Below are 14165 nucleotides of genomic sequence, written 5' to 3' on the forward strand. Positions count from 1 at the left end.
TGCAAGGCTAATTGTCTTAAAAATCAACGAAATCCTGGCAATCAGAGACAAAGCAAGGGAGAACACGTGTCGCTTCTGCTCTGAGACAAATATCGCTGAAACGCTAAGACATTTGATTCTTGAATTCAACGGTCTGTGATCTCACAGAAAGACTCATCTAAGCCAATTTTTTCTAAGTTTTGTGAAATGGACGAATGAATGGACCAATCCGAAACCAGTGATCGCAGTGGGCAATTTCATGAAAAGCTTGAACTTGGAAACCTTAAACTTGGAAAACTTATAAATCTGTAATCAAACAAAGGGGAGGAAAAATACACTTTTATTTACTTTCATCTAATCATGGCAACTCCTTTTGAAGACAGTTCTTTTATCAAAACATACCCATGGATCATACTTGTAAAAATTGCTGAAATTCAGTTAAAGAATGAATACAATTTTTTTATTAAAAAAATCCATTCATTGCAAGTCACCAACAGTGCACTGGAGCATTTCCCAATGCATTTTCATGATGCCCTTCCCCACAATATGCCAGTATACATACAATTTTCACCCTGGCTTTTCTTATACTTTTCCATGCTGAATGCACCTATACATGCCAGTATTCCCAAATAAGAACATACTCATGTTTGCTTTGTGCATAATAGCAGTAATGATACTGTATGAAAACATGTCCAAGCTGGCTCTGACAATAAATACTAGAACCTGCACATAAACACATACTACTGTTGACTTTGCCATTAAAATTGGAATCGTACAAAAAATGTCGCCCTCATTTGTGCACCCCCGCAGTTACTGTGACTTTGGGGGTGCACAAAATGAGGGTGACATTTACTATGCCCAAGCACAGCAGGGGTTGCGGGGGTGTCCCCCGCTCGGCTTGGGTGCCTTAACGGGAGTCAGGGGTTACGGGGGTGTCCCCCGCTTTCCATTTTGGTAAGCGGGGGACACGAAAGAAAAAAAAGAAAAGCACCCTGCAGCATCAGCCCTAACCCACGTTAGTGGGAGTGGCTGACGCCACAGGGATAGCAGGGTGCAGGTGGCACACACAGAAGTGTGCCACCGTAAAAGGTAAGTTGGGGTGGGAGTGAGAAGGGAAAAGCAGGCCGGGGAAGCGGGCACAGTGATCTATATGATGACTGTGCCGCACCGTAACTGCCGTTGGCATTTCGGCCGTCGCAGTTATGGGCGGCACCGTGATCACATAGATCCTTAAAATTCTATGCCAGAATAAGAAAAATTTCCGACACATAATTACACTTATTATGTTTGCTTTATCATAAATGCCCAGTAAAAAATATCATGCCGCATTAAGAAATGTCTAGACAGGCAGCACCAAAATGCCAGATTAGCCATTTAATAACACTCATCATGCTTGCTTTATCATAGATTCCAAGTAAAAAATGTCATGCCACAGTAACAAATGGCTAGATTAGCAGCACCACAATGCCAGTCTAGCGGCATAATGAGCACCACAATGCCAGTCTAGCGGCATAATGACACTTATAAGTGTTGTTACGTGGCTATACTGGACTGCATTGATGTAACCAGTCTATTTATATTTTCTGACTCTGGCATATCATTTTTTCCAGGCATCAATTTTAAAAACATGACTGCCTTTACAGTGATACCCAGTGCAATACAGTGTGTTAGTGTTTGCTTTACCTGTTCAAGACTTTGTTCGTGTTGGAGGCTATTGCTGGAAGTCTGCCTTGCACTTCTACCCTTTCGAGTATGAGCCTTTTTTTCAACAAAATCCCCACACTGGCACGGAGCACGCGCAGTGTGCAATGCAGTGTGTTAGTGTGTTGGAGTTTGGAGTTGGGATTAGAGCGGGCTGTTTCGGTGAGTGAGTCATCATGTATGATCTGCGCAGCGTGGGGACAAAGACCTCACTGAATTACATATTGATAACTGATGCATAAATGGTAAGAGCAGTCAACTTACCTCTACCGTGCTCGCCTGAAGAACAAACAATGGCCCCACCATTAAGTGACAGATCCTTAACTCCTGCACCTATAACACAAACTCTAAAAGCCGAAAAACAAAATGCAAACCTATTACGTATTTCTTCCTGCTGGTATGAAATGTTTTGTCAAATGGGGAAGCACAGGCATTGGGCATACCTGCCTACATTTGAAAATCAAAATTCCTGAGATTTAAGGCTGCACACGGCTCCGCCCACCCGTCAAAAAGGTAAACTTGGTTGTTGTAGCCTTCAGTTTGCTTACTATAGTATTGAAAATAATTAATTCAATGCTATAGTAAGCAAAATGTCATTGGATTGAAAGCACTATTATTGCTGTGGTGGCGCCCTCGGTGTGCTTACTATAATATTGAATGAATGATTTTCAGTGCTATTTTAAGCAAAATGAAGGCGGCGCAAATAGTGCTTTCCATCCATGTCATTGCATTGAACGCAGCATTATTTCGGCAGCGCTGCCGCCGCCTTCATTTTGATTAAAATAGCACTGAAAATCATTCATTCAATGCTGTAGTAAGCAAAATGAAGGCGGCGCCGCAGCAGAAATAATGCTGCGTTCAATGCAATGACATGGATGGAAAGCACTATTGCGCCGCCTTCATTTTGCTTACTATAGCATTGAATTAATTATTTTCAGAGCTATGGTAAGCAAAATGAACGTGGTACCACCGCCGTAATAATAGTGCTTTCCAGGGCTTTAAGTGGGGTAAGAAATCGAGGGGGGGCCTCATTTGGGGGCGTGGCTTGTGGGAGGGGCGTGGCCTAAAAAGTACGCAAATCATAGAGTATACACACATATATATAAATGTTATATATTTGTGTACGTACTTTACTATGGTGTGTGTACTGTGCAAGCCATCTTTTCTAAACATAGAAATATGTAACAAATATGTAACATATGTAACATATTTCTATGTTTATAAAAGATGGCTTGCACAGTGCACACACCATAGTAAGGTACGCACACAAATATATAAGATTTATATATATTTGTTTGCATACCCTACGGTTTGCCTAGTTTTCAGGCCATCTTTTTTAAACATTTCGGGTTTATAAAAGATGGCTTTGAAAGTACACAATTCAAGCCGTCTTTTATAAAGCTTTGACTACGGACAAAATTGTCCATCGGCAAAGCTTTATAAAAGATGGCTTGAAATGTGTACTTTCAAAGCCATCTTTTATAAACCTCGAAATATGTCGAGGAATCCCCAGGTTCGCCGAGGGTTAAAGACACCTCGGCGACCTGGGGAAACAAAGGGACAGTAACTGCCTCTGGTGACCTCTCGCGCGAGGGGTCACCAGATGCAGTTACTATGACTGACAGAAGTGGCAGCCAGTCACAGCGTCGCTGTGGTTGGCTGCCACTTTTGTCAGATCGCCTGACTTCATGGCAGGCGCATGCATCTCCCGTCGCGGCTGCGGCCGCGACGGGATAATGCATCCTGCCGATGTTGCGGGCGGTGGGACGGGGCCCCGGCAGGGCCCCGGCTCAGCCCCACTTTTTGGAGACTGCCGGGGCCTGGCCCGGCAGGCCCCGGCCAACTTTAAGCACTGGTGCTTTCAATCCAATGATATGGATTGAAAGCACTATTATTATAGTGGTGCAGGCAGTGGGCACGAACATTTCGCCCTGGGTCCCGTCATATTCTCCACCTGATTGGCTACCGCGGCAGCCAATCAGGTGGAGAATATGACGGGACCGGAAAGAATCTCAAAATTCCTGAGATTCAAGGAACTTTTCCGGAGACCCGGAGAAATGCTTGAAATTCCGGAGACTCTGGAAAAATTCCGGAGGTTAGGCAGGTATGGCATTGGGCCTCATTACAAGGTTGCCGGTCCGGTAACAACAGTACCGGTAAGCTTGCCGGTAGCGTTGTTACCGGACCAGCAAACTACGAGGTCTGCAAGCGAGTGCCTGTCAGCCCAAAAGGTCTAACATGCCGGGTGGAACGGCACCCGCTCGCAGTCCATGTGGATGCACCCGCACCATTCACGAATGGTGCCGGTGCATCCGGCTTCCCCATTCCCATTGAGTCCAATGGGACTCAAATGGGAATGGGGACTAATATTTCACGGCGCCCGGGAATGAGCAATTATCGGGTCTGCTGGGTCTGTAATGCCCCACTGATTGGACATTCCCAGGTGCCGGTAAATTCATGGCTTCGATGGCAGCCGTGCCGGTACTTACCGGCACGGCTACCGCCAAAGTCATAATGAGGCCCATTAGATATGGCCAAATTAGAAGGCACTCAGAACAATCAGAAAACGAATGTTCTCGTAAATCCCCAGCAGACACTGCATCATGAAGCACCCAACCTCACCAAAAGTACACAAAACAACACACAATCTAAAAGGAGAAAATCCATTGATCTTTCAGTGGACAACACTCCTCCAGACTTAAGCATGTCACCCAACATGTACTCCTCGAATAAAGACCACCTTTCTGGAAAATACTTTCATTCATCTTCACCCGCTCCATCTCCCACCCCTCTTCCACTCCGACACTTGTCAGCGGCGCTTCGCTGAGTAAAATCAGGCGCTGCTGAAGAACGGGAAGGGCGGTTTGATGAAATAAACCAAGTTCTCTGTATGCTAGTCTCACTGTATAACAGCATACAGAAAGAAAAATAGATGAACGCAGACTTGCTGGAGTGTCTGTTGTTCAAATTCGATCCCAACAAGCTTCATCTGACTGCAAAGGAAACTAATGACTCGCAACAACCTTCAAACAGATGTAAAGCCTTGTATACATCAACAGGGCACAAAACAATTTGTAGCGGCAGTGTTACCAGTTGACACTACGCTGATCGCACAATCAACAAAAATCATTACGAACAATCAACAAGGAGAGATTTCCCTAACTCGATTGGGAAATGCTGGCAGTTCCATGACAAAGTTCAACCCAGCAATCGGGGCTCACACAGTAGAAAAGCCGACGGGTCGAGGTGGTGGAAGTGCAAACATGAAATCATTTTGGTAAATAACTCACTCAAAAGTCTTCTGCAATCCCTCAGTACATGAGCACGTACATGAGCACGAGACTGAGGGCTGCGTGATCAAGAGGTCCCAAGAAGATCACAGGAGGTGATTCTGTGGAAGAGATACTGAGTATGAAACAAGGCGAAACACTCTCAACAGAGATAAACACGATGAGAAAATAAGTCTCTGTTGAAGAGATACTGAGTATGGTTACTACAGTGCAAGTGAATGCCCCAAACACATTTTCAGCTCGCAAGAAAATAAGTGCGAGACAAATAGGAAAAACTAAAGATAGCATTCACAAGTGCTCACACAAACAGATGGCACAGAAATGTATCACCTCTCTTTGCTCTCAACCAGCTATAAAAGCGGCACTGAATGCGGACAAGGCTCAGTCAGACAAGCCACTCAAAGCAACAACTCCCCAAATGCCTAGCAGCCCACCAGAAGTCGTTACAACTTTGCAAGCAGAAGATAACTTCCCCACCAAATTCAAAAGTAGCAATGCAACGACATCAGAACGGCAGATATTAAAACTGAGATTCGACAACGTTCCCGATGCTGAGACAAAAAGTGTACCTGCTCCCCCACTACCATGTGCGGCCCAGGTAAACCTTCCATCGAACAGAGATTCACCTCGGAGTTCAACCACAGGCACACAATCCATCCTGGAGAACCATAATTCGAAGTTTAGGCAGTCGCTGGTCCCTGGGGCCTTAGTAACTTCCGTCCTCCGCAGCCAAGGAAGGATCAAGATAATTATCTGTCCTCAAACACGTATGAAGCGTCATTCCTGGAACTAGCATGGTCAACTTAAGCGGAAGTCATGTCTTTGCTCTATTGCAAGGGATTCCAAATTCGGCCAGCATCATTTCCAAAGACCTGACAAGAATCTTCTTTCTTTATTGGACAAAGTCCCGAAAGACTAGTAGTACAACTTTCATCGAAAGTTGTGTGATGTACTACTAAAGGAACGTGACAATGTACGCAGTTTAGTCTTCGACATATCTCCTTTTACTACCTAGTCAAAACAACATGGAGTGTACACTGCTGAAGGAGTGAATAAAAGAGCCAGACATCGATCTCAAGCAAGCGGAAGCAATTGCATGCTGGACGACCAAGTGCTGACACTAAGAAAGAAAATGTTAGAATCAGAAGAGAGTCGAGAATGGGCCCAGTTCCTAGGGAATTGGCCACATAAAATGACAATGCAGCCTTAACTGCCCAAGGAACAGGCCTATTGTCTCTTCTGTCTTTTAATACTCTGGGCAACACTCATTTATACACCATTCACCTGTCGCTAACATTAAGGAAACACAGTATTATCATTCTGCAAGAGACGTGGCTGCGTGCAATTCCCTGCTTTGACGGCTACTCGCTTGTGTTTCAGGCAGACGGTCAAGGGAGGGGAATGCGGGTGTCCCTATGACGGGCTACTCCCTCTAGTCTGTTCATGTCCTGAAGTCACAGTAGTGGGAAACCTTGAGATTTCCTTCTGCTGCATGGCAACACACATAGTGGTAGGTTTGGGGGAAAAATTGGATATACTCATCATCAACCTATACTGCCATCAAAAGATATCCCCGGTGGCAGAACTGCATAATGATGTTTGCGGCAAGCAGGCACGACTTGGTACCTAGGGGGCATATACTTATAGCTGGAGATTTAAAATCTGAATGTATTGGGGGTAAAACAACTGCAGCTGAGCGAGCATGCAGCTTGAATTCCCGTGAAAAACCGAACAATGAGAAAAACTGGGATGACTGTCTAACCGGCATGGACCCATATTGAATGAGTCAGTGACAGGTGACGTTACCCCTGACTTAATCTGAACAAATGGGACAAGTTCCTCTATTACGACTACATCTACTTTGGAGCTGACCTATTTTATCACTGTACTCGATTAGAAATCACCCCAACTCCCCTAAGCGACCATGCCATAACATAACATAAGGTTGAGAAGAGAACAAGAAAACCTGCACTGCCCAGCACGTCCCGACACAGCAGTAAAGGTACAGAGGATTCGCTTGGAGTGGTCATATGCAACTGCACAATCTGTAAATGACGGCTCAAGAGTCAAACTAAGTCCAATCAAACAGCATCACTCACCGTAGACAACTTTGAATGTTTTGTCAGAAGCACAATTACTGACTGTTCCAGTGCGAACAGCAAGAGTCATTCTGGCAACACGTATCAACACGTATACAACAGGGAGTCATTCATTCCCAGACAAGAATTGAGACAGCAGATTAAAACCATCACAAATAGTCCATCTGCATCCTACGTTGAAAAACAGAAGTGCGAGCTACTAGCCCGCTCTAAATATAAGAACTGGATTTGTGCTTCAAAAGCTAGCAGGTACCAAAAAGACGCGGAATCTATGCTAACAACGCTCAAAAACAAGAACTCTAAAGCTTTATGGGCATTGATAAATAGCATAGATCGGCCCAAGCCCCTAGACTTGTCAACGCTGTGTCTGAAGCAGACTGGATTGCCCGTCTGGAAAGCTTATATGCACCCTTGGAATCTCCAAATGCAGAATATTTATTTTCGAGTGTTATTTACTCAGCGCAGTTTGACATAGGCGTAAGCCTGAAGCCCATTTTGAGAATGATCAAACGCATCAGTACGTCACGGGCCCTCGTTCCAAATCAATTGTCAAACTATTTATTCAAGTCTGACCCTCACATATGGGCGAAGATATTATCCATTTGTTTTGGAGACATTCTCGATTTTTTGGCCTACTTCCTATATCTTGGGTTACAGTAACCATTATCCCCATTTTCAAGAATGGAGTAAGGTCTTTACCATGCAATTATAGACCTATTGCCATTATGGATGCAGACTCGAAAGTCTTTGCAAATATGGTGTTTGAACATCTTGAGTTTTGGACGTCTGAAACAGGGTTGATCTCCAAGTGGCAAACGGGATACAGGAAAAACATGGGAACAGTACTCAATGGCAGGCACCATACTTAAGTTTATTCAACATTCAGTCTGGGCAAAAGGAAAAAACTCTGTCTCTCTAGCATCCCTAGACCTCGCTGCAGCATTTGACACCATCGACCGGCGGCTGCTCTTGTGTAAACTACATAAATGGGGGATACCAGAGGGCCTACCATGACTCATAATGGCCCTACAAGAGCTCTCGTCAGTCAAAGTTTGTTTGAACCAACAAGGTTTAATGTCTCTGTCCATTTCCACTTCTAGAGGCGTAAGAGAAGGGTGCATCCTCGCCGCTTGTCTACTTAATTTATACATAGTGGACATCAGTACCTACTTGAAACTGAGAGTCTTGGCCTCTACCAAAATCGGGCATATGCGCCCCATATGGTTAGCCTATGCTGATGACTATCTAATATTTGACAACACGTCCATAGGGCTATGCCATTTCTTGGAAGGATCACACCACCAAAAAAAAAAAATGCCATTCAAGCACACATAGATGCAAAAGTCAATTCAGGAGCACAAGATATGGTGCCTACTCCATGTTGCAGGGCGGCAGCACACATAGATGCAAAAGTCAATTCAGGAGCAAAAGACATGGTGCCTAACCCATGTTGCAGGGTGGCAGCAAACATAGATGCAAAAGTCAATTCAGGAGCAAAAGACATGGGCCCTCATTACGAGTTCGGCGGTAGCCATGCCGCTATTGGCGGCAGGCTGCCGCCGAAAGCGCGTCCGTGTCCTCGGAATGAGGACTTACCAGGCTATTCCGAGTTCGGATGGCCCGGTAATTCCTCCCTCCAAGGACCCGGACACGGTCCTTCCCCATTCCCATTTCAGCCCTGATAGGGCTGAATGGGAATGGGAGAGGGAGCAAACAACGGGCCATTACGAGATGGCCCGTTGTTTGCTCCCTCTTCCCCTCACGGGACCTGGTAAGCACGCCTGGTTTTCCCAGGCGTGCTTACCGTGTCCCGCGAGGGGACCTCGTAATGTGGCGGAACGGGTTGAACGGCGCCGGCACCTTTTACGGCGCTATTTAACCCATTCCGCCAGGGTCGTAATGAGGCCCATGGTGCCTACCCCATGTTGCAGGGCAGCAGCACACACAGCAGTAAATGGAATGATGCAATAGGCAAGTGCAGCATGCTAACGTGGTACTCGCCTTAGCGCGTCCTGGAAGTAGACAGGGAGTAGACAGGGCCTTTGGGTTGGGCCTTAGGTGATTCAGGCCGGCTCCCGCCTCCCGGTTGCTCTCGTTGGCTAATAACAGCCAGGGCAACCAATGGGAGGTGGGAGCCAGGCAAGCTGAGGACACGGCCAGGAGGAGTGGTCATTTTGGATTGGCCAATGTGTTGAGAAATGCACCAGATCAAACACAAAGTTTCAGAATAAATAGACCCAGCAGTGGGTAATGAATTAGGCAGGATGGGTTCCAATACTCCTATGTAAGCAGCAAATAAACCTAGATGTTCAAGGACTATGCGGTGAAACAGCGCTGTTCACGCTGAGTACTCCGCAAACATCACATGCTTACCCTAGGTTCATCGGTAGTCAGGGGGAAGAGAAATCAGACTGGAGGACTGCAGGAGCGGATGTCATGCTCTGGAGACAGCAGAAGAAGGTGTAGTGAATCAGCAGTCACTTTTTTGAGAGCTCTGAACCTGGAAGTCTGCAATTAGCTATATGTTTGTTCTTTTATGTTCTTTTATGTGTTTTCTTTTATCTTTTTCTTTTCATTTTATGTATTGTATGTTAAAGGTTGAATTTAACCAACAAAACATAAAAATAAAAATGTTGCCCAGTAACAAATGTCATGCCAGAGTAAGAAATGGCTAGACTGGCTACACCAAAATGCCAGTTTAGCCATCAAACAACACTTATCATGATTGAATCATGAATGATAAGTGTTGTTATGTGGCTAGACTGAACTGCATTGCTGCAGGCAGTTTGGTTACATTTTTCAACTCTGGCATAGCATTTTTTACAGGCATCAATTTTAAAGCAAACATGAAGTTTGCTTTTAAATTCGCACCCAGTAAATAATGTCATGCTTGAGAAAGCAATGGCTAGACTAGCTACACCAAACTACCAATCTAACCATGTAACAACACTTAACATGAATGATGAATGTTGTTATGCAGCTAGGCTGCATTGCATTGCTGCAGCCAATCTGGTTACATTTTCTGACTCTGCATGCCATGTTTTACCGGGAATCAATGTTACAGCAAACATAATACATCATGTTTGTTTTAACATTGAAGCCCATATAAAATGCACCCTGTTACCCACGTCCCCAAATTAAAGGCCTGATTCGGGCTTGTGTGGGGGAATAGAGTGACCCCAAATCACAGGCCCACTTACCAGTATGGCGAGCTACTCTCACAGTTCTGGTAAGTGGCCCTCTGCTCCATTAATTCCACAAATCAAAGGCCCGCTAACCAGGCACGGTGCTGGTGAGCAGATCTTGGATTCATTCCAAAATCAAAGCTGGTGCTCACCTTGCAGGTGAGCAGGTCTGTGCGGCTTTGTTCCCCATATCAGGGGCCCATATGGAGGCCTTTGATTTGCAGATGCGGGCAGAAGGGTGAATCTTTCACGCACCTCTACATACACATTCACAAGTCCATACACATTCACTCTCTCCTCCACACGCATACCCACAAACGCATCCACAAACACATTTATTTCGCTTACCTGCTGCCCCAGTCCAAATTTGCTCGGGCAGGTCCGTGATGCTATCCTGATACCGAGCATCACGAACAGGAACCAGGAAACGGGAAGTGCTTCCTGGTTCCTGCACATCTGCGCAGGAGCTTTATTGCCCCCTGGAAAATGCCTTAACAGCTCTGAATGTGCGGGGATGCACAGGACCACCCACTTGCCCATTCAGAGCTACAGTAACTCACCCTGAAACCCGAATGGCCACGGAAAACTCTGGAAGCAAAACATCCCTGGCCTTGCATGACCTATTGGGCATGCATGCTGGGGTATGAACTGTTAAATGGAAAATATGTTTCCCTTTGACAGTTCAAGGAAGCCAGGAAGTGCTCCATCAACTACACCAACCAACTTAGTGAGCGCTTAGTGCAGCTCGTCCAAAATAGTTGGGCTGACAACCCGTCACCCATTATGGATGTGCCATTCAGAAATGCCATGAAACCACATATATTCTCAGATACTTATGAAGTTGTCATTTTAGAGCTTGAACTAACATCCTCATTTCCATATATAGGGAGGCATAGGCAGTCTCCATCATTGAAAGCCCCATGTGAGGCTTCCATTATGCCCTGCACAAGTGCCAATACCAGCAGGCTTCATTTTGAGCTAGGTGACCATCACCCTTGTTAGGGACCCAAGCCTTGAGCTTGTGACATGGTAACTTGGGAAGCAGTCACCTATCCTTAAATACTGCCCATTGGTGGGTGCCCTGATGCTTCATCTTAGTTCGGTAACAGTTAACACGGGGATACATTCCACTGAAGGGTTCTAAGTGACCATATAAGTTAAGCACCAGTTGTTTAAGATGCACCTGGAAGTTCAAAGTTATCCATTTACAGTTTTGTTTTGTGCATGCCTCCCATTGTGCACCTTTCCCATCACGTGCACTATCCGAATACAACAGCAGTGGCGGGGACCGAGTAGTGGGCAGACTCAGGCAGAATCCGAGGCAAGGCTCATGAGCAAATGCAATCAAACACCTGCTGTCCTGCCATCCTGCACCACCTCACCTTTACAAACTCGCACCATCGTAACATGCCTGCCCTTCTGACATCCACTCCTTGCATGTCCCTCTCAAGTGCCCCCCCCACCCAGAAGGAGAGATATGCCAGATTACAGAAACCTTGCACCGAAACATGACAAGTGCAGTTCGGCAACGTATAAGCACTAAGGAAAAAATTACCCTCGGGCAAAAAAGATACCTTTTCACTGCATTATTGCAACAAGGCAAAGTTTGACCTAGTGGTAATTAGCAGTAATTAGCACTAGGGCAAACTTTTACCTGGTGAAAAAACACATCGAACATGTATCCTTTTTGCACTATGGCAATTTGTGCCCTGGCGCTCATACCATGCCGAACTGCACTTGTCATGGTGCAATAGTTTTATAGTATGTCCTAGTGTTTTTAAAAATAGAGAAAACTTTGCCCTAGTGCTAATACTGTGCAACTTTGCGCTTGCACCAGTGCAAGGTTTCTATAATCTGGCCTCTGGTGTTCTGACGCCCTCCTCCACCTGACTAGAAAACAAGTGACTGCTCTGTGAAATGTTGGCAGACTTGCCTCACTGAGATGCTTTATTCTGCCTGCTTGTTTTATTGATTAATTAGGTTTTCATGCATCAGACTCTTCCTAATTCGTATTCCGTTTCAACATGACCTCCAGCATAAACATTCGAATTTGCAAATGTTTTGCTGATGTTATTTTGCAGTGATGAATTTGAATTCTTTCCCCTGTATGCCCCCTGTTATGTGTGCCCACACTGGCAGCTAACTTTGAAAGTTATTTACATGTAACAAAGTTATAGTTCAATCCAAAAATGTAAATGTTCGATCCAACTCCCTTTGAACCCACATCAAAAAAGCAGGGAGCGTCTATTGGAATCCATGGTAAACGCTGCCTGGCATGCTTAAATGTCAGGATCATTTACTCAATCTGCACTGCCAAGTACAAAGGAGAGGAGGAGTACAGGCTATTGTGATTGCTTTTACCCTTGCCTGTTACACGTTATAGCTCAAATGACACAAAGTTCACAGATGGGGCCTGCTTGTGCATTAGTCCAAGCCTAGGCGGCCCCCTCTGTGCAATGTAGAAGGACTTGGGAAATGAGCCCCATTGTGTACCAACGTCATGCACCTCGCGCCTTGAAACACTTGTGTATAGGCGCGTTATAAATGCCATATCATATCATGCACAGTACTAGAGTAGGGCAAGCAATACACTAGCAGGAAAACACACTCCTCGAAGCATTTTTGCACTAGGGCAACCTGTGCCCCTTCGTGTTGGAGTCATTTCCGTTTGCCCTTATGCCAATTCTGTGCAAATGACACTTGCACCAGTGGAAGGTTTCTGTAATACTGCCCCAGGTTTGAGATGTGCCTCGCGCAAGTATATTCTATATATAGTGCTCTGCTGCTCCTTTCAGGCTTTGCTACGGCTGCATGCAATGCAGCACATAATGCACACGAGCATTAAGTGGGCGGCTACTCATTGGCTATATGCAGTAGACTTTCACATTTATTTAGCTATAAGAAAAACACGGTACACCAATCTTCATGCAGAAATTAAAAGAGAGCACCAGAAATCCCCACTTCCCACCACGCCCACAGGACATTTCTTAGTAGGCTGCACGCCCGTATCCCCTCATTTTGCTGGTGTATTTTCCATAAAATAGATGAAGACGTTCCAACAACAATAAGAATGAGAAGAGTGAGTCTTGAATAACACGTACCTCTCTTCCCCACCCACAAGTGCCGGGTCAGGTCTGCGAGCTGGAGCCTGTCGGGTGAGTGAGTGCGCATGTAACGTTTTCTCTCAAAGGTGCACCCATGCCCCGGTCCAGCCCCCGTGCGGGAACATTGCGAAACGGCCTGCAAACATCTTGCGCAATGGCCAGGCTTTGTTTAATCTGGTTAAAGATTTGCATAAAGCAATCAAACTCCAGCCAGCACTGGAAACACACACCCGTCTCATTACTGGAACATTGTTCTCTTCTCTCCTTTCTCATGTTCCTGTCAGTAAAGGTTGCTTTACGGTTCATGCACGTTACTTTCTAAAAGAAATATCAGCAACAATCATTGAAAAATAAATATTCAGCCGTTATTAAAAAAAGGTTTGATTCAACAGTTTTTTTTCTATACTTACCGTTTCTCTTCACTTAGCTATAATGACAATTAATGCAAACTATTTCCTTGACGTTTGCACTTCACATGATCATTTGATCAAAGGGTAAAAATGCATGAAAGCTCACTGACAATTTAAACATCCACTACCTGAGTGCTCACATCTGCGTCTCTCAAATGCATTGATTGCCTCGTGTATTCTGTGAAAAGCAGGTTTCACTAATTTACAGGGATTATTTTACACTGAAACGTACAGGCGGCATTTGTGGTAATATCAATCAAAATATATTTAAGGAGTGAAGATAAAACACAGAGCCATAGTACTTACACCTTTCCTGCATAAATGGCAGGTGACGACGGAATGCTTTGTTCTTTCTTTCTTTCTTTCTTTCTTTCTTTCTTTCTTTCTTTCTTTCTTT

The 14165-nt window shown here is 45.1% G+C and overlaps 1 protein-coding gene across 1 annotated transcript in view; it reads right to left on the bottom strand.

Moving 5' to 3' along the window:
• The window catches only part of LOC138511484 (complement component C6-like), a 913779-nt gene extending 900349 nt beyond the window's left edge, over window positions 1-13430 (bottom strand). Inside the window, exon 1 of the mRNA XM_069627199.1 lies at window positions 13356-13430. The gene's annotated coding sequence lies outside the window, so the exon portion shown is untranslated. The remainder of the gene's footprint in view (window positions 1-13355) is intronic.
• Between the last annotated feature and the right edge of the window lie 735 nt (window positions 13431-14165).

Source organism: Ambystoma mexicanum, chromosome 6p, assembly GCF_040938575.1.
Source record: "Ambystoma mexicanum isolate Mex_15411 chromosome 6p, UKY_AmexF1_1, whole genome shotgun sequence".
In the NCBI taxonomy this organism is placed as follows: domain Eukaryota; kingdom Metazoa; phylum Chordata; class Amphibia; order Caudata; family Ambystomatidae; genus Ambystoma; species Ambystoma mexicanum.